This window comes from Anabrus simplex, chromosome 1 (assembly GCF_040414725.1).
Source record: "Anabrus simplex isolate iqAnaSimp1 chromosome 1, ASM4041472v1, whole genome shotgun sequence".
NCBI classification, from domain to species: Eukaryota; Metazoa; Arthropoda; class Insecta; order Orthoptera; family Tettigoniidae; genus Anabrus; species Anabrus simplex.
Window position 1 is genome coordinate 1,253,470,580 of NC_090265.1, and position 26,350 is coordinate 1,253,496,929.

General features: G+C 37.9%; 1 long non-coding RNA gene across 1 annotated transcript; it reads left to right on the plus strand.

Moving 5' to 3' along the window:
* LOC136878046 (uncharacterized) lies at positions 1–25,437 on the plus strand. Its single transcript, XR_011018624.1, has 3 exons — positions 1–136; positions 21,875–22,013; positions 23,479–25,437. It is a non-coding gene; the product is annotated as an uncharacterized lncRNA (long non-coding RNA).
* The last annotated feature ends 913 nt before the right edge of the window (positions 25,438–26,350 follow it).

Below are 26,350 nucleotides of genomic sequence, written 5' to 3' on the forward strand. Positions count from 1 at the left end.
GAAATGCTTGCAGGAAGTTGGAGGTTGATCACAAGGTTTTATTTGAAACCCTTGAAGACTGTTCGGGGATTGAGGCAGTTTGTCCTCGCATGGCATTGGGTTTATGATTAGTTTGCTGAAACATCTCTGCTATTTGGTAACTACTGGTACTTTAAAAATATTTCAATTAGTCATCACTTTCCATTCTATGTTTGCCTGTCAGTATGTAGTACAGTAGATATATTTTAATAGTTTCATTATTGTAATCGGGCAATTACACTATCGTATCGCATGCCATTTCTTGAATGCTACTAAGTATGTATATACATTTAACTGAACTTGTAAATAAAAATAAGAATAACGGAGTATTCAATCAATATAGACGCTCATGTAACTTATGAACGAGTCGTTCTTATTGCAATATTTTAAGCTTAGAACTAATAATAATAATATTCGCTTTACATCCCACTAACTACTTTTACGGTTTTCGGAGACGCCGAGGTGTCGGAATTTAGTCCCGCAGGAGTTCTTTTATGTGCCAGTAAATCTACCGACATGAGGCTGACGTATTTGAGCACCTTTAACACTCCAGTGGTCGTTCGAACCACAATTGTGATCCGTACTTTCTTTGTAATATATGCTGTTTATTCAATGAATATGATTATGAATTGTGAAAAGAACTTTATTTTCTGTAAAATGTAATATAATTATGCATACATTTATAAACAATCTCTGAAAAATTACCGGACATTGTGGTCATATTTCAAAAATTAATATAAACTCATAAAACGGAGTAGATATATGCACATGAACTGAGATTAGACACCGTAATAAGAAAACAAACAAAGTCAAAATAAGTCACGCTAGTGGTCGCATGGATCACAGTTGTGATCCACAAGAATAAATTGCTTTATAACGCAACAACCATCAGTCAAGGTAAGCAGACTACTGCGTAATCAGAGAGTGGATGGGGCGCGAGGAAGGTACACAGATGCTCGAGGTCAACAGTCATACCAGAAAACAGAAGCACAAAAAACTAAACAGCTGGATCACTATTGTGATCCGCGTGACCACTGGAGTGTTGAATACCACTGGACTGAGCCAGCATCAAACCTGCCAAGTTGGGGTCAAGCTTAGAATTAAAAGGGGTATCTTCTCTCTTAATACACATGTGGGATGCTGGAAAATCCCCAACAGAAACCAGCTATCAATTATATGGATTTATGATTATGATTTTTTCACACAACTTGCATCCTCACAAAGAATCGCCAAATGCTGTGCAGCTATAAGGAAACCGCAGAAACCATTTGTGGCACTATAATGTAGCATAGAAGGCACGAGGACAGTGTGTGCTATTGCAGCATGATTGGCCCTATGAGTCACAACATTCATAAAACCAAGATATTTTTACTCAGCAGGTTCCATACTGTTACAGACTTCAGTGAGACTGAAACTGGTGGAAACTACATTTTCTTGGTTCTGTGCCAAGAGACAGATGCAGAAACACTGCATCCATCAAGAAGTAGCAGCAGGTGGATTCTCACATTTGAGAAGGTGAAAATTTCTCATATCCTCATGTTGCTCCTCATCTTGCCTAGTAGGCTATATCTCATTTTGGCACCACCTTCGTTTTTTGCTGTTTCCCTGTAACCGCATAACCTGTGGTGGTGCTTTTTTCAGGATCCAACCAGCCCCCAAGCTGAGACCTAACAGAATGCTTTCTTGGTCACAATCAACCTGAAGTTTTCATGGATCTGGTAGATACTTACAATACATGAGACTAATTGAAAATACCAAATTTTAATATTATTTAAATTTTTTTTTTTAAATTAATTTATTGGCTTTAGGTGCCAGACCAAACAGCCAGCTAGATATACATTAGATAACAAAGCATATACATTAAATATACACTTAGAATACATACACCTATGAATCTTCCATAGTATTATAATGGTATTACGTTCCGAGCCCGTACAGAATGCGCGCACACACATACGAAGAGAAAAAAAAAAAAAAAAAGAACAAATTGGGACACTGCAACTGTAGTATGTTTACGTAGTTTTTCTGAAGTAGTATCACATCAAACTTTATAATCTTAAATCGGTGTCTTTTAAGAATAAGGCGATTGCATTATACGCTTCTGGTTGTTGGGATGATAAAATGCACTGGATGTTGAGTGGTAGTTGGAAGTTCAATGAAAGTAAAGTTGTTATAAATTTTTCCTGCTGTACATTATAAAGATGGCACGAGAAGAAGATGTGGTTGAGGTCAGCGATTGCTTGGCGGTCACAGGAACAGTAGGGCGAGTTTAGGACTCCTATCCGATAGAGATGATTTGCAAAACTGCCGTGGTTGAACCTCATGCGAATAAGAGAAGTGATGTATCGGCGAAATATTATTTAAATTAGCTCCACGTTTGGGCATCAGTTGTGACTATTCAAGAGACTCTTCTCATTGTTGGATGATAATTGTTATAATCATCCTTTCCCCACTGTTGAACGATAAGTGTAATAATTTAAATACTTAACTCTATTTGGCCTAATAGTAATGATGATAATAATAATAATAATAATCATTATTTCCAAAAATGCTGATAAGTGGGCTCCAGAGGTCACCAAAGAATTCAGATATTTAATAAATAAGAACAGTAGAAACATGAAATTACTTCTCTTAGGTCACAGACAAATGCTGTAAGTCTGGTATTCTGCTACATAGGCCTTGCATACAACTCCCTGGAAATGATTAAAACTGGGTAGGAGCATAAACTCAAGCTACTTTGAAATTATTTACGCGTTAGATTCATTAATAGAATTTATATAAAAATGAAAGGAAGCAATTAAGTGTTTTTAACAATCAAAATAATATTGCAATTACAGTTTCCTTTTATATCGTTTTCTTTCTACTTACAATCCCCACCATAATTTTCTATTGATCATTGAGCGAGTGGTTGTGAGATTAGGGTCACGAAGCTGTGAGCTTAAATATGGGAGATGGTCGATTTGAATCCTACCATAGGCAGCCTGGAAAATGGTTTTCCATGGTTTCCCATTTTCACACTAGGTAAATGCTGGGCTGTACCTTAAGTAAGGACACAGCCACTACCTTCCTAATCCTATCCCTTTCCCATCCTTGCATCACCGAAAACATTTGATATGTTAGTGCGATGTTAAACCACTAGCAAAACAAAAACAGAAAATATGATCCTGATTTAGTTCTTCCGAGATGCAGTCTCTATTCACGTTACCAGTCATATTGCCTTGGTTCAGTTGCTGGCTTGGTTATTCAACTTCCTTGTAGTGATAATACGTTTACACTGGAGAAGCAATATATGTTTGATTTTGACCTAGAAATTGCAGAGGAGTCCATACAGTAGATCTGACTCATAGCTGAATCAGTGAAGGATTTCAAACAGTTTTTAGAAGTGGATAGCGAACAAACCAGAGAAGCTGGTAACATAACAGTCACACAATCTGAATCAGAATACCTGCCACTTCCTGTGCACATGTCTGTATATTGACTTATAACTCAAAACTATGTCCTGCTACTAGACTTCCTGCAGTACTGGTCAGTAGCAGTTACTTCCACTTAAAATATTTGAACTGCCAATATTTAAAACATCCAGCTAAAATCCTCGTCTCTAAAACATTTCCAGTATTACTGGATTTGATTTCCTCAAGCATTTCCTGTGTCTTACTTCCTGCTTTAATGACTGAATAGTAAATTATCTAGATTACACAAGTAGGTTCCAATAACTCAATTATAGCTTAACAGTATTTAAATAGATATAAATATAATCCTAAATCTTAATCTAATTACAATATTGAATCTTCCTACAATTTAATTATACATAGTATACAAACAGTATATAAAAGAAATGTTTAAGTAACAAGTTGTTGTGTAATACCTATGTAACATTATACAAAGGGCACTAGGAAAGTTTTTTAATACGCAAAAACGGTTGGCTGGACGCCCCTGTTATGGTAAGAGGTGGAAACTGGTCTAGAAGACAGCAAGGCGCGACCTTCATACCAGTTGTTACTAAGCAATGGGATGGAAAGCAAGTTAAGATGTCAGTGTGGTCTAAAGGTGAATATCGCGCAATTATCTGCTACAATTTTGCTCGTGGATTAACTGTTGACCAGTGCCTAGAGGAAATGACTCCTGTGCTGGGGAAAGACTGTCCACATCGGACAACAATTTTCCACTGGTACGAAGAGTTCCAGAGGGGAAATTTTGGGGTTGAAGACGATCCTCGTTCTGGGCGACCGTCTGAATCAGTGACTGAGGAAAACATTGAAGCTTTGAGAAAAATGTTGCAGCAAGAGAGGCGGTTGACATATCGGCAGGTAGAAGAGACCCTCCACATCCCTGTACCAGCTATTAATTCAGTTCTTCACGACCATCTCCATCCCTTTCAGAGGAACAAAAGGCACATCGAGTGAAATGGTGCCGAAAAATGCTTAAAACAGTTTGAAAATGGGACTTTGCGTAATGTCAATAGCATCGTTACAAGTGACGAAACTTGGCTTTATTATTACGATGTCCCAACAAAATCCCAGAACAAGGTGTGGCTGTTTGAAGATGAGGGTACTCCTGTGACTGTGCGAAAGTCAAGGTCATTGAAGAAAAGTATGATTACAGTATTTTTCACTAAACGGGACATCCTGACTTGAGTTGTGCTAGAAACACAAAGGACAGTTACTGTGAAGTGGTACAGTGAGACTTGTCTGCCTCAGGTCATCCAGGCTCTCAAGTAGCGTCCAAGATCACGGCTCAGCACTTGGCTCTTGCATCACAACAATGCTCCAGCACATCGTGTTAATGTAACAATGGATTTTCTTTCCAGATCAGGGTTGACTGTGTTTGATTACCCTCCATACAGTCCTGATCTTGCCAAATGTGACCGCACTCTTCCGAGAAGTGAAACTGAAGCTGAAAGGGCAGCGTTTTGCATCTGACGAGGAGCTTCTGGCAGCATGGGATCAAGAGTGTGAAAATGTAACCGTAGAAAAGTGGCAGAGTTGGTTCAGTGACTGGTTTCGACGTGTGGAGAAGTGTACTGAGTGTGGTGGAAATTATTTTGAAAAAGTCTAAAGCATTCACTCACATTGCAAAACTTTCCTAGTGCCCTTTGTATATGTTACAATTTGCCCCCTTACTTTCTTGAAAAATACATTTATTTGAGAGCAGAGCAACTCACATTACACTGGGTTTACATGTCGGTAGATTTACTGGCACATAAAAGAACTCCTGCGGGACTAAATTCTGGCACCTCGGCGTCTCCGAAGACCTTAAAAAGTAGTTAGTGGGACGTAAAGCAAATAACATTATTATTATTATTATTATTATTATTATTATTATTATTATTATTATTATTATTATTATTATTAAACCCATACTAGCACAGAAGTCCAGCGAACGCTTCCCATTCCCATTAGCTTCCATAACTTCCCCACATTTACCAATCACACTTTCGTATCCTTCAGTTCTATTTCTAACTCTTGCATTGAAATTGCCCATTAGCACTATCCTATCCTTGCTGTAGACCCTGACTATGTTGTCACTCAATGCTTCATAAAACTTGTCAACTTCATCCTCATCTGCACCCTCACATGGTGAATACACTGAGACAATTCTCGTCCTAATTCCTCCAACTGCCAAATCTACCCACATCATTCGCTCATTTACATGCCTAACAGAAACTATGGTATGTTGCGTGCAATGGTATTCCTGATAAACGACCTTACCCCATACTCTGCCCTTCCCTTTGTAGCACCCGTCAAGTACACTTTATAATCTCCTACCTCTTCCTCGTTATTTCCCCTTACCCGAATATCACGTACCGAGCTCGATAGCTGCAGTCGCTTAAGTGCAGCCAGTATCCAGTATTGCAGGTTATAAACTTCATTTTCTTTGTCTGTACTGAAGATCTATTTGTGATACAATTCCTTTAGTTTTGTCAATTGCCAACTTTTCAATACAATAAAAATATAGTACAAACTTACATATTTATTATGGTGTTTATATGGTACATGTTTCGCTCCTTCTCGAGAGCATCTTCAGCCAAACTATCATTAATCTAAGATTGTATAAGATCATAAAATAATTCTTTTGGTTCAAGATTGTTCCTATAAAACTAATTGATAATCTTATAACATTTTAAAGGTCCCACAACAATAAAACTAGGTCTTAAACTAACACTTTTTGTCTAAAATCTTCTTCAGTCTAACATTTTATTGCCGAAACTCATCTGGTGAACATCTTTTAAAATTGTTTAAAAAATAAGAATAAAATAAAACTTTTGAGATCTGGCTAGTTGAGTTGATTCCTGTTGCTTAACTTGTATAATTGTCATTAAAACTTCATAACTGTATTGAATATTTTCTGCAGTTGATAATCGTCATTATGGTCGATAGACTTGTTCTCATTGCTGGAGTAACATTTATAAAATGTATTGGTATTAATTTATATTATCAATGGGGTAAAATTGTTCGTGAACAAACTTGTTGGTGAAACACTTTCTGATGTGATATTGGATTTAAAATGTTCTCGAACGTTCCATAATGGCTCGTTGGTATATTTTCCTTTCTACTGCGTAATTGTGCAAACAGGACAAGTAGTTCTCAAGAGGCTAGGAGTAACACCAAACAACTGCAACTGGTATCCCGACTCTCAGGACCACTTACTAGGCCACTCAGGCGTTGCCCATGGTTTACGAACTAGGACGTGACTACAGTAACCTACACCATGTACCACGGAACATATAAAGCTTCGCCTACTCTAATTCTCTGAGTTCTGTTTTCTAGAAATATAGCCACCCATCATTCACTCTTTTTTCTAGTCCAATTGCACTCATTTTTGCCAGTAGTCCCCCATGATCTACCCTATCAAATGCCTTAGATAAGTCAATCGCAATACAGTCCAATTGACCTCCTGAATCAAGGATATCTGCTATATCTTGCTGGAATCCTACAAGTTGAGCTTTAGTGGAATAACCTTTCCTAAACCCAAAATGCCTTCTATCAAACCAATTATTAAGTTTTCAAACATGTCTAATATAATCAGAAAGAATGCTTTCCCAAAGCATACATGCAATGCATGTCAAACTGACCGGCCTGTAATTTTCAGCGTTATGTTGTATCACCCTTTCCTTTATACACAGGGTCTACTATAGCAACTCTCCATTCATTTGGTATAGCTCCTTCATATAAGCAAACTATCACAAAATAATTTATTCTATGTACCACCTATTCACTACAAGCCACGTGCTACGTGGGTGAAATTTACATAATATTATGTACACTTCTTAGGAACATGTTACGCCCCTTGTTAAGGGCATCATCAGCCTGTAGGTAACCTTAAGGTCAAAAGACAGAATCATTAAATGCCTAATGCAAACTAAGAATATTGAGAATAAATATACAAAGAATACACTGACTACAGTTATGATATAGAAACAAGCCTATTACAAACTAAGATTATTGAGAATAAATAGTGTCTGAACTCATGGGAAATAAATTTAAAAGATTGTAAATGAAAACAAAAAAAATATTTTTTAACGAAGACCATGACTTTGCAGGTCTTGGGGTAGTAACAGTCTTGGTAAAGATTGTAATATTCTTTGGGTATAATAATCCCAAGAATTCTGTATCTGAACTTGATACAAAAACATTGTCCAATTGTTATGAACAACAGCTAGAGATTGAGAATAGTTTAGGTAAGTTGAGTGTTGTGATTAAAATGCTGTAACTTTTGAAAAATGATCGTATGTTTTTTGTCGTGTAAAGCAGTGTCATAATTCCAAGTTCAGGCTTGTGCATAATTGTTGAATTGTGTCCTTGATGTTACGAACAGTCGTGTGTGAATATTCTTACTTGTAGAATTGATTAATACTTTGGGAGGGATGTAGAATTGATTAATACTTTGGGAGGGATATTGTCTGTAATTAATTAAAAGAGAAGTTAAAATTAGTATTTTGAAGCACGCGTAATGATAAGAAACTTCAGTAGTTGATATGTCAATTGAGAACTTACTTGGCAAGGTAGTGCTAAGTAGAACTGACTGTTCCGGCTTCTCCTGCCTGACTAACATTTCTACTCCTGGCGTTATACTTGTGCGGTAAAGGAGGGGGCGTGAAGAGCGCGGGGGGAGGGGTTATGTTGATCTTTACGTGCCTGTGTTGTTACTAGAGGGGCGTTAACAGGGATAGTGTGGGTAGACCTGAAGTTTGGTTTGGTGGATGAAACATTTGGGTGAGGGGTTTAAATAGGTGCGGGATTTTATTCTGGTGTGAATTCACGATGTGTATTAATTTGGGTGTTAATTCATATAAAGGATTTTTATTTTCTGTGACCTCATTTAAATTATGATTGTTATTATAGGTTTGGTCCAAAATGATGTGTAAATTTTCAATTTTGTTCATTAACTTTCCTATACTGATACATTTAATAATAGTAAGATCCTTCTCTATAGTTGTAAAATGGTGTCCTGTCTCAGTCATGTGCTGGCTCATGGCCGAGTACTTGTTGTGTTTAAAGGCGTTGTAGTGATCCATGTATCTCGCAGAAAAGCTCCTCCCAGTCTGTCCAACATAAGAAAATCCACACTGTGAACATGTTAATCTATACACACCTGATCTTGAGTAAATGCTATTGTAATTGACCTTGATGTGGTTAAGCAATATGTTTTGATTGGTGTTGACCATCTTGAAAGCTATATTAGTATTGTGCTTCTTTAGGGTATTAGTAACCTGGTGGATGGTGGGGTTATTAAATGTAAACATAGCAAATTTGGTTTTTTTAGGCTTGTCTGGGATTAGGTTCGTGGACAGTTTAGTTTTTACTTTGTTGATTAGACGATTGACCATGTCAATTTTGAAATCGTTAATTTTGGTAAGATTTCTTAATTCAATTCGGCCTTTTTTAAGTTATTAGAAGAAAGAGGAATTTTCAGAGCTCTATAAATCAAGCTATAGAATTAGGCTTGTTTTTGGGCCTTAGGGTGTAAGGAGGTATTCTTAATTGTCGTGGGGGAGTGTGTAGGTTTTCTAAAGATACTAAAATCGAATGCATTATGAGACCGTGTGACCGTTATGTCTAGAAAGTTTAGGGAATTTTCCACCTTATCTTTGGTAAATTTAACTTTAGGGTCAATTTTATTTAAATGATCTAAAATCTTATCACTACTGGTGATGTCCTTGTCGATAAATATGAAAGTGTCTTCCACGAATCTGAGCCACAAACATATGCCTTTTATTTGCGGTAAAATGTTCGTATGTTCAATAGAGTCCATATAAATGTCTGCTGGGATGCTTCAATACGGACCAACCATGAGAATTGTCTCTTGCAATAGCTCCTTCATGCAAACAATAATCAAATAAGTACTTCAGATATGGTACTATATCCCACCCATTGTATTTAGTATATCCCCCGAAACCTTATTAATTCCAGCTGCTTTTCTAGTTCTCAACTTTTGAATCTTACTGTAAATGTCATTGTTGTCATAGGTAAATTTTAATACTTCTTTAGTATTGGTCACCTCCTTTATTTGGACATTATCCTCATAACCAACAATCTTTACATACTGCTGACTGAATACTTCTGCCTTTTGAAGATACTTGCATACACACTCCCCTTGATCATTAATGATTTCCTGGAATGTCCTTCGTGGAACCTATTTCTGCCTTAAAGTATCTATACATACTCTTCCATTTTTCATTAAAATTTGTATGACCACCTATTATGCTTGCCATCATGTTATCCTTGGCTGACTTCTTTGCTAGATTCAGTTTCCCAGTAAGTTCCTTCAATTTCTCCTTACTTCCACAGCCATTTCTCTATTTCTTTCCAACCTGCACCTCCTTCTTAGTCTCTTTATTCTCTGTTATAATATAGTGGATCTTTACCATTCCTTGCCACCTTTAAAGGTACAAACCTATTTTCACATTCCTCGACAATTGCTTTAAACCCATCCCAGTGTCTGTTTACTTTTTATTTACCGTTTTCCACCGATCATAGTTATTTTTTAAAAGCTCCGTCAACCCTGTTTTATCAGCCATATGGTAGGCCTACTGTCTAATAGTCTTAATTTTAATACCTTCCTTTCTTTCACATTTATTTTTAACTACGACAAAAACAGCTTCGTGATCACTAATACCGTCTATTACTTCAATTTCTGTATAGAGCTCATCTGGTTTTACCAGCACCACATCCAGAATATTCTTCCCTCTAGTTGGTTCCATCACTTTCTGAATTAGATGCCCTTCCTATATTAACTTATTTGCCATTTGTTGGTCATGCTTCCTGTCGTCATATTACCTTCCCAATTGACATTTGGTAAATTGAGATCACCCACTACAATCACGTTCCTTTCCATCTTGTTTCCCACATAGCTGATTATCTTATAAAATAATTCTGAATCAGCGTCAGCGCTACCCTTTCCCAGTCTGTACACTCCAAAGACATTAAGTTGCCTATTTAGAGATGAGCCTTACACCTAGAATTTCATGTTTGTCATCTTTAACTTTTTCATATCTTACAAATTCTTCTTTCACCAGAATGAATAATCCCCCTCCTACCATTCCTATCCTATCTCTATGATACAGACTCCAGTTCCATGAGAATAATTTCTGCATCCATTATATCCTTTCTCTGCCAAGATTCAACCCCTATTACAATATCTGGTATCATCCTCATCCTCAATGACCCACTCCAGTTGCCCGGGTGATGTTTATCTGGTAAGTATATATCTATTCAATTACTTAATTCTATTCCTTTCTTTACAATACTTCTAGAGTTAAGCACTAACATTTTTATGTCATCCCTACTTGACTTCCAGTTCCCCGTTCCCTGGTCACTGCTCCCTAGGCCACCCCCTTTCCCTGAATATACCTCCCTATAACCCTTCTAAACAAATTTCCTAACTTATATGTACCACTGCGGTTTAAGCGAAGGCCATCTGACCTCAGATCTCTGTCTCCTACCCACCCATTAGAATCTAGATATCTCACTCTGTTTTCCACATATCTACTCCATAGTCTCATTTAAATCCCCAATCACCTTCCAGTCAGTATCCCTCCTACACAGTGTTCCACTGATAACAATCTCTGCTTCCTTAAACTTCACCCGTGCTGCATTTACCAGATCCCATACATCCCCAGCTATGTTGGTACTTATACCTGCTTGTCTTACGTTGTTAGTACTAATGTGAAACACTACCACCTTCTCCTTCCCCTCCTTCTTCTCTTCTACTTTCCTCAACATCTGCCTCAACCTAATTCATGGATAACACTCTACCCTGGTTCCCTTTCCTCCACACACTTTCCCCACAAGTCTAACAATTGAATTCCCCATGACCAGAGCCTCAACACTACCCACCTCATTTGATCCCCTCCCCTCCTGGTCAGCCCTCTTTCCTGACAGCTGCAGCAGCTACTTCCTTCTCCCTTTTCTCCCTCCCCTGACCCTGTTCCACCTGTCTTTCCCTATTCACTACTCCACATTTCCGTTTCCTACCTTTTCCCTTCCTCCTACTTCCACACTTCTCAGCAACAGTTCCTCATCTTCCCTCGGTTGTTCTACCATTCAATATAATGGCAGATATCCCCTTTCTTGATTGCTACAAATGCTTTACAGATCAATAGTAAGTGTCATAGGAGGGCGTCTGCTATTGTAATCAATACTTCCTACATCGACTTTGACTGGCAGTAGGAAAGGGGTCCTACTCCTGTGTAACTGATTCCCTAGTAAGGAGGGCCTACCATTGTAATGAATAATTCCCTTCTTGATTTGACTGGCAGAAGGGAAGGGAGCATGCAGTTTTGTTCAAAACTCCCCTACCCAAATGAGTCTGGCAGCAGGCAAGGGTGCCCACTATTAAAACAAATTTACCCATCTAAAATGTGACTGGCACTAGGCAAAGTGGCCTGCTGTTATAAACGAATCTCACCAACTCAAGTGTGACTGGCATTAGGAAAAGGGGCCTATCATTTTAATGATAACAGCACAACTCAATTTTGACAGGCAACACGGAAGGTGCCTGTCATTATTATAAAAACTCCTCAACTGTTGTGTGTCTGGAAGTAAGAAAGGAGGCCCACCATTGTAACGAAAAGTCCCCAAATCGATTGTGACCGTGCAGTAGGCATGGTGGCCTGCTATTATAAGTAAAACTTCCCAACTCGATTGCAAATGACTGTAGACAAGTGAGCATGACGTTATCACAACTCCACGCCTCGCACTTTACGGTGGAAACGACGTATGGGAACCTCCCCATGCTATCTCTCGTATAACACTAAGACACATGCAATTTAAACAATCTTATTCACTGCGTGTACAGTAATTTACTCTGATATCCGTATACAGTGTAGAAGACTGTAGTGACGCACAGGTACATTTGCTAGTTTATAAGAAGAGGAATTAAGGAATGGAATAATTTATCAAGGGTAATGTTCAATAAATTTTCAAGTTCTTTGAAATCATGTAAGGAAAGGCTAGGTAAACACATGATAGGGAATCTGTCACCTGGACGGCAGTCCTAAATGAAGATCAGTGATTGATTGATTGATTAATTGAGGTTAATTATTTCATTTGTTTCTTGTAATGAATTATTATCCTTTATATATTTTCTTAAACTTTAATTGAATCTTCTATTGGTATGTTAGTGTAGATATAGTGTCAAAGAATATAATTCTTGTGTTCTCTGTTATGTTTAGCTTATTTATTTCTTCAATTAGTTCTAGGGTGGTTTAAATTGACTGGTTTTCTTTGATTGAATATTTTTATTTTAACATTTGATTGAGTAGTTTGCTTACATTGTAACTTGTTGCATTTTTGAAATTTACTGTTGGTCTGAAGGGACATGAGTCTGTGTATTTTGGGGAGAGCTGGTGGTATGGGGAATTTGGGAATTTTAATTATATTTCCCTGATTTGTGAGAATAAGGTCTGGTGTCTTTTTTTGTTTTTGCTAAGTACTCATCTTTTCTCAATAGCATATGACTGTTGTGTTGCCCTTATCTGCTTTTGTGATGGTTATGTTCTCTTTCATTTTAATTTTTTTATACTTTTGAAGCAAGCCTCGGACCTATGGGAGTAACGGAGTCCCACTCCCATTTGACTGGCGAGGGAATCCTTGGAAACAACATGGTGAACAAAATGGAATTTGATGGGGAGCTATCAATATTCATGGGGCTTATGGAAGAAGGAAAGTAGAACTGGCTGAGTCAGCAAAGATAATGCATCTCGATATGCTAGGAGTAAGTGATATTCGGGTTAGGGGAGATAACGAGGACGAGATAGGAGATTATAAAGTGTACTTGATGGGTGTTAGAAAGGGAAGGGCAGAGTATGGGGTAGGGTAGGCACGTAAATGAGCGAATGATGTGGGTAGATTTGGCAGTTGGAGGAATTAGGACGAGAATTGTCTCAGTGTATTCACCATGTGAGGGTGCAGATGAGGATGAAGTTGACAAGTTTTATGAAGCATTAAGTGACAACATAGTCAGGATCAACAGCAAGGATAGGCTAGTGCTAATGGGCAATTTCAATGCAAGAGTTAGAAATAGAACTGAAGGATACGGAAGGGTGATTGGTAAATGTGAGGAAGATATGGAAGCTAATGGTAAATGGAAAGCGTTTGCTGGACTTCTGTGCTAGTGTGGGTTTAGCAGTTACGAATACATTCTTCAAGCATAAGGCTATTCACCGCTACACATGGGAGGCAAGGGGTACCAGATCCATAATAGACTATATCTTAACCGACTTCGAATTCGGGAAGTCTGTTAGGAATGTACGAGTTTTCTGGGGATTTTTCGATGATACAGACCACTACCTGATCTGTAGTGAATGAAGTATCTCTAAGCCTAGGATAGAGAAAGTGAAATCTGTCTGCAAATGAATTAAGGGTAGAAAATCTCCAGGATGAGGAAATTAGACAAAAGTACATGGATATGATTAGTGAGAGTTTCAAACTGTAGACAGTAAGTAGGTTCAGGATATAGAAAGAGAATGGATCAAGGGAATGACTATGAACAACTGTTGTGTAGAGATGGGGAAAAGCAAACATCTCGGTGGGATGATGAAGTGAGAGCAGCTTGTAAACGTAAAAAGAAGGCTTATCAGAAATGGCCCCAAACTAGGGCCAACGCAGACAGGGAATTGTATGTAGATGAAAGAAACAGAGCGAGGATATAGATGTTGATTCCGGTAGGGAATCTGAAATATTTGTTCCGAATGAGTAAATTTATAATACCAATATAAATGGTCCGTTATTGGACATTATAAATTTTCCAGCTAACTCGTTATGAGTTTGAAACAGTGCAAAACAAATAGTTGTTGAATCCAAAAAGAAGTCATGGGAAGATTTTGGTAATAACCTGGAAAGGCTAGGTCAAGCAGCAGGGAAACCTTCCTGGACAGTAATAAAGAAGGGAAAAAGAAATGAACAATGTTTTGTGTAATTCAGATGAACTCATAATAGATCCCATGGAATCACTGGAGAGTTGGAGGAAATATTTTGAACATCTTCTAAACATAAAATGAAATCTTCCTGGTGGTGGTTGCGAACAGCCAAACTCATGGGGAGGAGGAAAATAATGTTGGTGAAATTATGCTTGAGGAAGTTAAAAGGATGGTAAATAAACTCCATTGTCATAAAACAGGAGGGATAGATGAAATTAGAACTGAAATGGTGAAGTATAGTGGGAAGGCAGGGATGAAATGATTTCATAGAGTAAGAAGATTAGCATGGAGTGTTGGTAAGGTGCGATCAGTGGTTGAGAAGAAGTTGGATGAAAACCAGTGTTGTTTCAGACCACACTGAAACATTCAGATATTCAGTATGTGCCAGGTAATTGAAAAATGCTACGAGAGGAATAGACAGCTGTGTTTATAATTTGTAGATCTAGAGAAAGCATATGACAGGGTACCAAGGGAAAAGATGTTCGCCATACTGGGGGACTATGGAATTAACGGTAGATTATTAAAATCGATCAAACGCATTTATGTTGACAATTGGACTTTGTGAGAATTGATGGTAGAATGAGTTCTTGGTTCAGGGTACTTACAGGGATTATAAAAGGCTGTAATCGTTCACCTTTGCTGTTCATAGTTTACATGGATCATCTGCTGAAAGGTATAAAGTAGCAGGGAGGAATTCAGTTAGGTGGAAGTGGAGTAAGCAGTCTGGCCTATGCTGATGACTTGGTCTTAATGGCAGATTGTGCCGAAAGCCTGCAGTCTAATATCTTGGAACTTGAAAATAGGTGCAATGAGTATGGTATGAATATTAGCCTTTCGAAGACTAAATTGATGTCAATAGGTAAGGAATTCAACAGAATTGAATGTCAGATTGGTGATACAAAGCTGGAACAGGTAGATAATTTCAAGTATTTAGGTTGTGTATTATCCCAGGATGGTATTATAGTAAGTGAGATTGAATCAAGGTGTAGTAAAGATAATGCAGTGAGCTTGCAGTTGTGATGAACAGTCTTCTGTAAGAAGGAAGTCAGCTCCCAGAAGAAACTATCTTTACATCTGTCTGTTTTCAGACCAACTTTCCTTTACAGGAGCGAACGCTGGGTGGATTCAGGATATCTTATTCCTAAGTTAGAAGTATCAGTCATGAAAGTAGCAAGAACGATTGCTAGTACAAACAGATGGGAACAATGGCAGGTGGGTACCCAGAATAAGGAGATAAAGGCTGTGTTAGGAACTAAACTTGATGGATGAAGCTGTATGTCTGTGATTAGTTGTTTTATGTTGTTTTCCATGTGATGTTCTGAGTGGTTAAGCTTGAAACCTTTTTCTAGCAAATTTGCTTCCGTATTTGAAAAGGTTTGTGTTGGATCTGTTGATTACTCTTGGGTGAATTTTTTAAGATTACAGATTTGGTTTGCAATGATCTTTATTTTTCTGATTGCTTCTCTTTTAATGCAATTGTATGAAAAGTCAGTGTAGAACGTCCATGGAATACTGGAAAAGAAGATATAGTGTGGTAGACTGATGGCTCAAAGACTGGGGATGGCACAGGAGGAGGGATCAACGGGGGAAGACCTGAGAGAATCCAGATGATCCTGGGCAGACACACTACAGTCTTTCAAGCAGAAATGATAGCGTGATAGGTGAGATGGTTAGATCGAATCATAAATGAAGAGTTACTGAATCAAATTGGTAAGAGGAGGTTGATTTGGCTAAATTTGATGAGAAGAAGAGAGAGATTGATAGGACACATCTTAATACACCCAGGACTTGTTCATTTGGTTTTTGAAGGAAGTGTAAGCGGTAAGAACGTTAGGGGTAGATCAAGGTATGAATATGACAAGCAGATTAGAGCAGATGTAGGATGCAGTATACATAGAAATGAAAAGATTAGCACTGGATAGGATAGAGTTCTGCATCAAACCAGTCTATGGATTGATGACTCAAATAACAACACACTACTATTCTCTAAATAGAGCAAAGAACTGCCGTTAAGTTGAAATGTCGGTATAGCAAGCACAATGCTATCTAATAAATTAACTACACTACAATTTTAAACTGTATTTAGATGTATCCTAAGAATTATAACATAAATTGAAACAATAGAAATGAATTTCAAACTAAATACATGATCCTTAGATTATTCTTTTTCAACCTACTCTTTAAGAGAAATTAAAACTTCCCTTAATTGCTGAAATATCAAAAGTACAAGTGAATCATCTAAAACTGTGACTCACCGAGCTTGATAGCTGCATTCGCTGAAGTGTGGCCAGTGTCCAGTATTCGGGAGATAGTGGGTTTGAACCCCACTATCTGCTGCCCTGAAGATGGTTTTCTGTGGTTTCCCATTTTCAGACCAGACAAATACTGGGGCTGTACCTTAATTAAGGCCACGGCCGCTTCCTTCCCACTCCTAGCCCTTTCCTATCTCATTGTCGTCATAAGATCTATCTGTGTTGGTGCGACATAAAAAGCAACTTGTAAAAAAAATATATATATATATATATATAGTGACTTAATAAACTTTTCTCTGTACTTTGCAGGAGACTTGAACTATAACTATCCTGTCTACCATCAGGTTTCTTCCATCAGATTTTAGTCTCATTACATGGGCCTGGACTACTGGAGCTTGATGACTTTCCTGAGCAAACCTTTGTCTCATATGGCTGGCTAATTGTCATGTCTCTGATTAGTGTTTCTCAATCATCCTGATGTCAGCTGAAGGCTCTTATCTTCAAAGGTTCTCACAGTCCCAGTATGTGGCCACTATTACCACAATTCGAGCAGGTGGTAGATCCTCAGGACATCTGCTGGCTGAAGTATCGTTCCATTGATTCATTCACTGGGTTCCGCTTGGCTTCGTAGAACCTTCCTGCGGCCGCAGATTTTCTTCTAGTTCTAGGCAACGCACCAAGTCTATACTCTTGATGCTTGCTTTGCGGTCTCAAACTCCAACACGTGGCCGAGATCATTTCCAGGAGTCTGGTGGCAGGTGAGGCAAAGGGCCTGTTAGGTATCTGGGTCGCCTAGTCCATTTGTGAAAGTTTACCGTCACATCTGTTCGAGGAATCATCTCAAACTCTTGGAGCTTTTCCATACTTCTCTGACTCCTGGATGGAAGCTGTGTCTTATAGTCCTGTTGGAGGTGGTGGTCTCCATATCGGGCGTCCATTTGGACTAGAAGCACAGTGTAGTTGCCCTGAATGCTTCCTGGTATCACCTGTAGGCCATTAAGGATGTCTCCTTAGAGCCATGATGAGGGATGTAGCTTTGTCCCTTTCACTCCAATAGTTGGCAGAACAGGCCATCTCTTAACTGCCACAGGAATGTACTCCGTAGCACCTTCCCATCGAGCGTTGATGGCTTCACTTTGGTTGAACTCAGTACTGCAGATGTTGGGATATCCGCATACTTCTCATCTCATGCATTACCATGTAGCTGGGCAATTTCTTTCTGCAGATCTTGGCAAATAGTGTTAAATTTTTGGTCTAATATCTTATCAACCTCATGTTGTACTGTGTTAATTTTTTCTTAAAGTTTATCGTCCCTTAAGAATTAATATTGCGTAACTGACAAAACTCAAAGTTTACAGGAGAGACAAAAAGAGTTTATTTTCAAAATACAGTAATAGGAAGTAATAGTTATTTTTTGATATTGTGATATAAACGTGTCACTGGATACTCAGTGCTATTAAATTATTTTTTTATTTTGTTAATCTGTAGCGTCAGTTAGCCTACACGGTATTGGTTCAGTTAAAGTTTTTGAAAACAGTGAGTTATGCAGTATTGGATTCTATGATAAAATTGAGGAAACCTAATTGTTTTAATGATTTTTGTTCCAATTTTTACCATTAAATTTAAAATATAACCTTAAAATACAATAGTCCAACATCCTTGATTTTTATAGTACCCAAATTGGGCCACTTAAATGATTCATCAACTATGATCATTAAACACAATTAATACCTTGTCTTCATTCTTTCGAGTGTGGAATGTTGTCATAATAAGAGTGGCAGTCTTTAGGAATTACACTTTTGAGTTGCTGAAGATGATCCCATTTTGTATTCTTGATCTTTAAGCACTCTTGGTAAAGTTTTGGAAGCTCTTGTTCACTTACTGGTCTACTTGGCATCTCATCAAAGTCATCCTCAAAATCCAATTTGTAGAAAATAACCCGTGTCGGATCGTATTGAATAACTCTCTAAGATCCGTAACAGCAAATAACTCTCTAAGATCCGTAACAGCAGGGTCATAAGGTTTTTATCCGGGACGAATGGAGTAGTAAATTTCTGCATTTTTTCCAAAAATTCATGTACTCCACTCTTCTTGCTACAATTGCCTAATGGATGGCTTTTCTCAGCACGAGGAATGGTTCCACACTCCGAAACTTGACACATTTCCAGTACCAAACAGTCCACTCATTAATTCTGAATGTGTTCAAAAACTTTTTTTTTTTTTTTTTTTTTTTGCAAACTTGTTTCTTCTTGTGGTTGATGCGAATGTAATAGACCAATGTACCACTGCGTCTTGATTCCCCTGCACATGGTCATTTTCTGGGGATGAAATCCACGAGCCCAGTAATGTACAGTTTACGCTGATCCCAAGACATGGTCTCCCAAAATTCATTAAATATCTCCTTTTCTTCTTCATCTTTAATGTTGTTGCACTCCCTTCATTTGGACTTTTCACACATATTTGAGGTGCAAGTAGGTCCCTACTTTTGTTTCTCTTGACATCTTGTATGACTTTCCCTTCTTTTGTCCTTCTGTAACCTAGGTATGGTTTGTCTTCCATTTGTAGTTTTTTATTTAGGTGTTATTTCCATGCATCTTTCATACTTTTCTTCTTCCTTTTGCTTGATTCACTTAAATTCACAACAAATTCTTCATCTGGATCATAAATTTCTTCTCCGCCTTCTGGTGCACTGAATAGCGCAGCCGATGTTTCAGGGGTGTAATCAGAATCATTTTCTTTGGATTCTTTGTTGGCAGGAGGAAGGATAGGTGGATCTCAAAAGCAAAACAATGTACAGTCTATAAAATTTGGAAGTAATATTTGAAGTAATAACATTCAGTTAGATGATGTGCAATGCAACGTGCATACTTTCATTGTAGAGGTACTTAAAGATCTAGGTGAGGATTTCTCATTTGGCTGGAATTTTGGAGCGCCATTCTCATAGCTTCCATCACCAATACCTACCAAAATAAGATATAAAGCCAAATGTAAGGAAATTAGAACGGTTTTTGACATACGATTGTAAATTTAATTTAGAGTCTATGAAATAATAAATACTGACTTACGTTGATCAAATGATTCGGAATTTGCATCTAAAGCTTCAGGGGTAAGTAACTGCAGGGTAGTGGGATCTGGAATGTTAACAAAAATATTTAGTCTTCGTTATAATACAACATGAAGCGATTAATTTACATAAAGAACAGACCTACTAATAAATTAAATCTTTTGAAACTACATTATGTAATATTTAACGTGCAGAAAACAAACTTACCGGTACTTCATTTTGCATATCTTTTGGGAATTGAAGCATTTGCAAACGAAAATCCAAGCTGTGCTATTATTTCTTGTTCCGAGAACATATTATCCTCAACATCGTCGGAGTTCTCAAGTAGTATTTCCTTGTCACCAAAACACGTCTCATGACTGAGAGCTGAACTAATTTTCCTCTTCTACTTCTGAGGCCATGTATATCAGTGGCTTTAATTCTGACTTTTCTGGATAATAACCACCACAATTATTCAAAAGTATTATTACTTCAACACAAGCATTGTAGGGAACTCGAGACGACCTGGGCTACTGATTGACAGTCACGGAGTTGGCTGTCGGCAACAATACTGTGCTACTTTCAATTCACTATGCATGAATCGGTGGGAGTTATAAAAATGCGAGGGAAATCCTCTTGATTCACAAAACCCCATCAAACGAGACAATGCAGTTACGCGGTATTTCAAAAATATAGGAGTCGCTGTACTTACGCAGTATTGTTTCACTTCCAAATTTTTTACAACAATGCGTAACTAAGAAATTTCCACTGCTGAAACAGATGAGGGACTCATTATGAATGCCAAAAGTTCCAAAAGGTCATTTTCACCAAAAATGTCAGTTACGCGGTTTTCATTCTTGAGGTACGTTATCCCCCTGTGGGTGGGGGCGGTAGAACAATACCCATGGTATCCCTTGCATGTCATAAGAGGCGAGTAAAAGGGGGCCCGGGGGCTCTCAACGTGGGAGCGTGGATTGGAGACCACGGGGCCCTGAGCTGAGTCCTGGAATTGCTTCCATGTACTTGTGCCAGGCTCCTCACTTTCATCTGTCCTATCTGACCTCCCTTGGTCAACTCTTGTTTTTATCTAACCCCAACAGTATTAGAGCACTCAAGGCCTAGGGTGTCTTTCATTTTCACGCCCTTTGTGGCCCTTGTCTTTCTTTGGCCAATTTTTTGAAGTGTCAGATCCCTTCCATTTTTCTCTCTGATTAGTGTTATATAGAGAATGGTTGCCTAGTTGTACTTCCTCTTATAACAATAATCACCACCACCACCACCCCTTAAAGTTTGTCTTTCACTTTTTGCTATTTTTTGCTATCTTTCTCTGTCTCTCTTCCATCTTCTTCTGGTCTTCTTTCATCTTCTCTATTATGATCATCATTATCGTTATTTACATGACCACATTTAAATGAGCCTCCGTTTTTGTGCAGCTTCTGGTCTCAGTTGGTATGCAGTAAATTAGCACAAGATGAAACTTAAAGATTTATATTTGTGTGTGCTCACTATACAAAGACTTTTATGAACTAATTTAATGTAGGATGATCCAATTAGCAAACACATATAAAATTATACTTAACAATGAATGACAGTATGGCTGGCTGTTTACAAAAGTCTCTTGTTCTCACAACAGGTCTTCGATTGGGAGTCTTTACCCTACCCGGAATGGACAATCCTTCTGTAATCTTGATTGACAGGTTTCAACTTCCATTTCACTTTGTATGCACTACAGTCATTTCACACAGCAGTTCCATATAGCCAGGTTTGAATGCATATCCATTGACTGTCATAATGCATGACGATGGTTCAGTTGGCTCGACTCTAGACAAAACTGATAACTTGCACAATCAATTCATTTGACCACTCCACACACTGAACTATCAGCTCACGACTCATGACTGACTGTTCAACACATGTTACTCAACAAGACAACACAATACTCTTTGAAGCGAGCCTGTTTTTATATACCTGGTGTTGAAGTTCTTGTATTTTTTGGGGTACAGCCAGAATATATGTGTTCTAGTCTCACCTTCACAGAGACACCAGGCGAAGGAAACAATAGAAACAAGGCTACTATATGGCTGGAGGCGGGCTGGTAGCTCTCCAACTTCACTCACTCACTCAATCACTATTTCTTTCCAGGAAATACCAAAGCAGCTTCAAGAAGGCCGACAGTTGCACGACCACGTAACCATATCAAAGAAGCCAAATTGTTGTGCTAGCAAGTTGCGTAAGAATATGCACATACATGGTGTTATGTCTCAATATGGAAATCAAGAAGGTAGCTAAAAATAGTTAATGCAACGCAACGAAAGCCTTAGAAATATCATTTAATCAAGCAGAACATGGAATAATTCAACGGCATAACAGAGCCATTTCAAGTTATTTTGAAGTAGATTTTCTTGCTGAAAACATTTGGAGGATCAAAAGTGGTTCAAACATATATGGGGTAACTAAGAAATCTAATGTAATGTGTTGCAATGTAATCTGCAATATTTGTAAAATATGCTGCTGATTTATTATGGTACCAAAAGTTCAATCTGGATACATGAATTCCTATTTCTCTTCTCTAAAACCTGGCAATCCTGTCTAAGAATTTCATGTGGTGTTATTATTTCCAAGGTAGAAGATCATGGTTCTTTTGATATTAAGTTATCTTTGTTATTATACACGAGCTTCCTTTCCTATCATCATAACATATATAGCTATTTATTTATTTCTGGCCCCAGTCTGTAGGGGTAGCGTGCCTGCCTTTTACCCAGAGGCCCCGGGTGTGATTACCAGCCAGGTCAGGGATTTTTACCTGGATCTAGGGGCTGGTTCAAGGTCCAGTCAGCCTACGTGATTACAATTGAAGAGCTATCTGATGGTGAGATAGCAGCCCCGGTCTAGAAAGCCAAGAATAACAGCCGAGATGATTTATCTTGCTGATCACATGATACCTTGTAATCTTCAGGCCTTCGGGCTGAGTAGCGGTTGCTTGGTAGGTCATGGCCCTTAGGGGCTCTTGCGCCATGGGGTTTGGTTTTATTTATTTCCTTCTTTGCCACAACTATATACGAACACTTTTATTGTTCAAACATGTTTGATGTGAAATGCGAATTTTGACAAAGGTAAAAGTCAACATTGATTTTCTACTTCCCACACCTCATCTCTCTTCACTTCCAGAGAGATGTAATAACACTGCCCACTACCCGTGTGTAAGGTGTCCAATACACTCACGCAAATTGCAAGCTTTATTTTCCATCTCTATACAAAACAGGCCATACTGTACAAACCGACAACACTTGCAAGATGTTTATTTTATTAGAATGCCTCAGCACACCCTGCAGCCATGATATCACCTAATATATATTATGAAACACACATTGCAGTGTTATTTTCTGTTTTAATTCTAGAATAATCTGACTGATTAGAAACTATCTTATATCAACAGTAGTTTATTGTAGAAGAGAATTTTTTTGGACATTTCTGTTTTGTTATCTTAAGAAATTAAATTACTATAAAAATGCATTTGCGTTAAACTCTTGTTAGATTAGCTATGATTGATTGACTGACTGACTGACTGACAGATAGATAGATAGATAGATAGATAGATAGATAGATAGATAAATCAGTCAATCTCTCCTGGGTCAGATTTTGAAAATTATTTGTATGTGATTTTTCTTATAGTGTTGAGAACTATGTAACTGCCAATGGAAGTCTAGTGACATTTGGTATGTATTCACCTTCTTGATTTGTTACAGGATTACGAATGTTATTCTGCAAAACTTAAGTTGAAATCTCAAAGTGTTGACAGCTTGCCATTAAACAGAAAATCCTATATGGCTTACCGGAGGGGTAATGTATCAAGGAATGACAGAAACATGGAGGTCCGAATATTTCAAAGGCATAACAAAGCTGTCTTGAGTCATTTTGAAGTAGATCTTCTTGCTGAAAGCGCTTGGAGGATCAAAAGTGGTTTGAACATATATGAGGTAACTAAGAAATCTGATGTAATATGTTGCAATTTAATCTGCAATATTTGTAAAGTATGTTTGCATAATTATTCTTGTACCTGTCCAGATAGTATCAACGGCAATCTATGCAAGCATGTACATTATGTTGTCATACAGAGAGAGATTAGTTATAATGTATCATCCACCTCGATGGAACATACCGCAACGGAAGCCTTTGAAATATCATTTGATCAAGCAGAACATGGAATAATTCAACGGCATAACAGAGCCATTTCAAGTTATTTTGAAGTAGATTTTCTTGCTGAAAACATTTGGAGGATCAAAAGTGGTTCAAACATATATGGGGTAACTAAGAAATCTAATGTAATGTGTTGCAATGTAATCTGCAATATTTGTAAAATATGTTTGCATTGTTATTCATGTACCTGTCCAGATAGTATTAAGGGTAATCTATGCAAGCATGTACATTATATTGTCATACAGGGAGAGGTTAGTTATAATGTACCATCTCTCTCAATGGGGCATACCCCAGCAGAAGCCTTAGAAACATCAGTTGATCAGGAGGCACATGCAATGAAAGGCAACCTTAATGAAACACTATCAAGACTCCGTGAGGAAGTTCATTCCTTGCAGATTGAAAATATTGAGACTGATAAAGAACGTTTCAACGAAATACTAAGGAACCTTCACAATGGACTAAACTTTTTGTTATCAGGAACATTTCATCGCAAAAGATTCAAGGATAGAATTCATGCTAGATCTAAGAAGAAAATTGAACCACAAACTTTATATAATCCTGAACGAAAGAAAATTAAGGCAGTCTGTTCCTCTCAAAACGCAAAGCAAAAATCTCCAGAAATGCTTCAAGTTTCATGTGGTATAAAAGAGGAACCTCAAGAAATAAAACAGGTTGTGTATGGTGTGATTAAACATGAACTTCAAGAGATGGAAGAGGTTTTGTGTGGTGTGATAAAAGAAGAGCCTCAAGAGGTGGACGAGGTTGTATGTAGTGTTATAAAAGAAGAGCCTCAAGAGATGGATGAGGCTGTGAGTAGTGTTATAAAAGAAGAGCCTCAAGAGATGGATGATGCTGTGAGTAGTGTTATAAAAGAAGAGCCCTAAGAGATGGATGAGGCTGTGAGTAGTTTTATAAAAGAAGAGCCTCAAGAGATGGATGAAGCTGTGTGTAGTGTGTTAAAAGAAGAACCTCAAGAGGTGGAAGAGGCTGTGTATCCTGTGGTAAAAGAACAACCTCAAGAGATGGGAGAGATACTGTGTGGTGTAATAAAAGAAGAGTCACAGAATTCAGTCTCCAATGATTTGAAAAAAAGAAAAACTCGAAGACGTCGAAAACGTGTATAATGTAAGAAAAACATGATTTAGAAATTGCAGAGCTTTCATCTGATGTAAAAGAAGAGCATCAAGAAGTGGTCACATTCCGTGTGTTGAATAAGTTCTTGTAGTTTCCAAAATTTCAAAGGAGAATGCTTATTAGAAATGTAATTAGGGTAAGGAGTTCCAAAATTTCATTAATACATGTCACAAACTTAAATTTTGGATACACATGATTTTCATTTCACTAAAGTAAAAAATTAATATAGATGAACAGGATATTCATTATATCCTAGCACATTGTAATTTGAAGGTATCAAGTTGTAGTTCCATGTATAAAGCTTTAACACAAAATTGTTTGCAAGTATGAAGTTTGCCAGAGCATTTCGGTTAAGCAGGGTTCTACTGTACATGTTCCATCCCTCTTGGGGACATCCTCAGCCTAGCAAAGAACATAGGTTAAATAGTAAAATTAGCATAATAAACAATATCTTTCATATTTAACTTTTGTTCTTTACAAGGCTGAGAATGTCCCCAAGAGGAAAGAAACATGTACCTCCAACTTCACTTTAAGAATAAAAACTTTTGTAAGTATTGTAAAGGTGGAACTTCTAATTTTGATATATAATTAGGTACTTAGGTATATGACGGTACAATGTGTGATTTTGTCCAAGTGCACTCGATAACTTTAAGACTATGTCCAAAACGCAGCATAAGTCATGGACGTGAGATTATTGTGAAGTAATGCCACATAGTGCAGTCCGCTGTGTTGTTTATTCAAAAGAAGTAAAATACATTAGCAGAAATACTTCTGGGATGATCCAGCACTTAATACTGAAGGGGAATCATCACAGAGAACACCTACGGCCTGATCTGCATCACAAGAAGCTACCCTGTCGACAGCAATTGCATGGTATCCAGGTAGGTGTACATCCTATCTACAGCTAACAAATTATACAGGGTTATTCAGCTAAGATATCCACCTCAAACAACTCGTGAACAGTTTAAGATACTGACATTCTGTTTTCACTTTCGTTAATGGTATTAAGGGGCTCATAGTTGAAGATGCAGTACTTTTCCACGCTTTTGACAAAATTTATTGGTACCTCTGTTTCCATATGAGAATGTTATTTCATGCAATAACTACTGATAATGTACTGTACTATCAAGTGAGCACTCGCAGTTACTGGGACATTTCACAGATCGCAGCACGGAAGAATCGGTCTTAAGATTCTCGCGACAGTCTCGAAACCTGTGACGTCAGTCTCGAGTGAGAGTGTCGCCCATCACTAGCATCCATGTGTTAACAAGGAAACCATACATACAT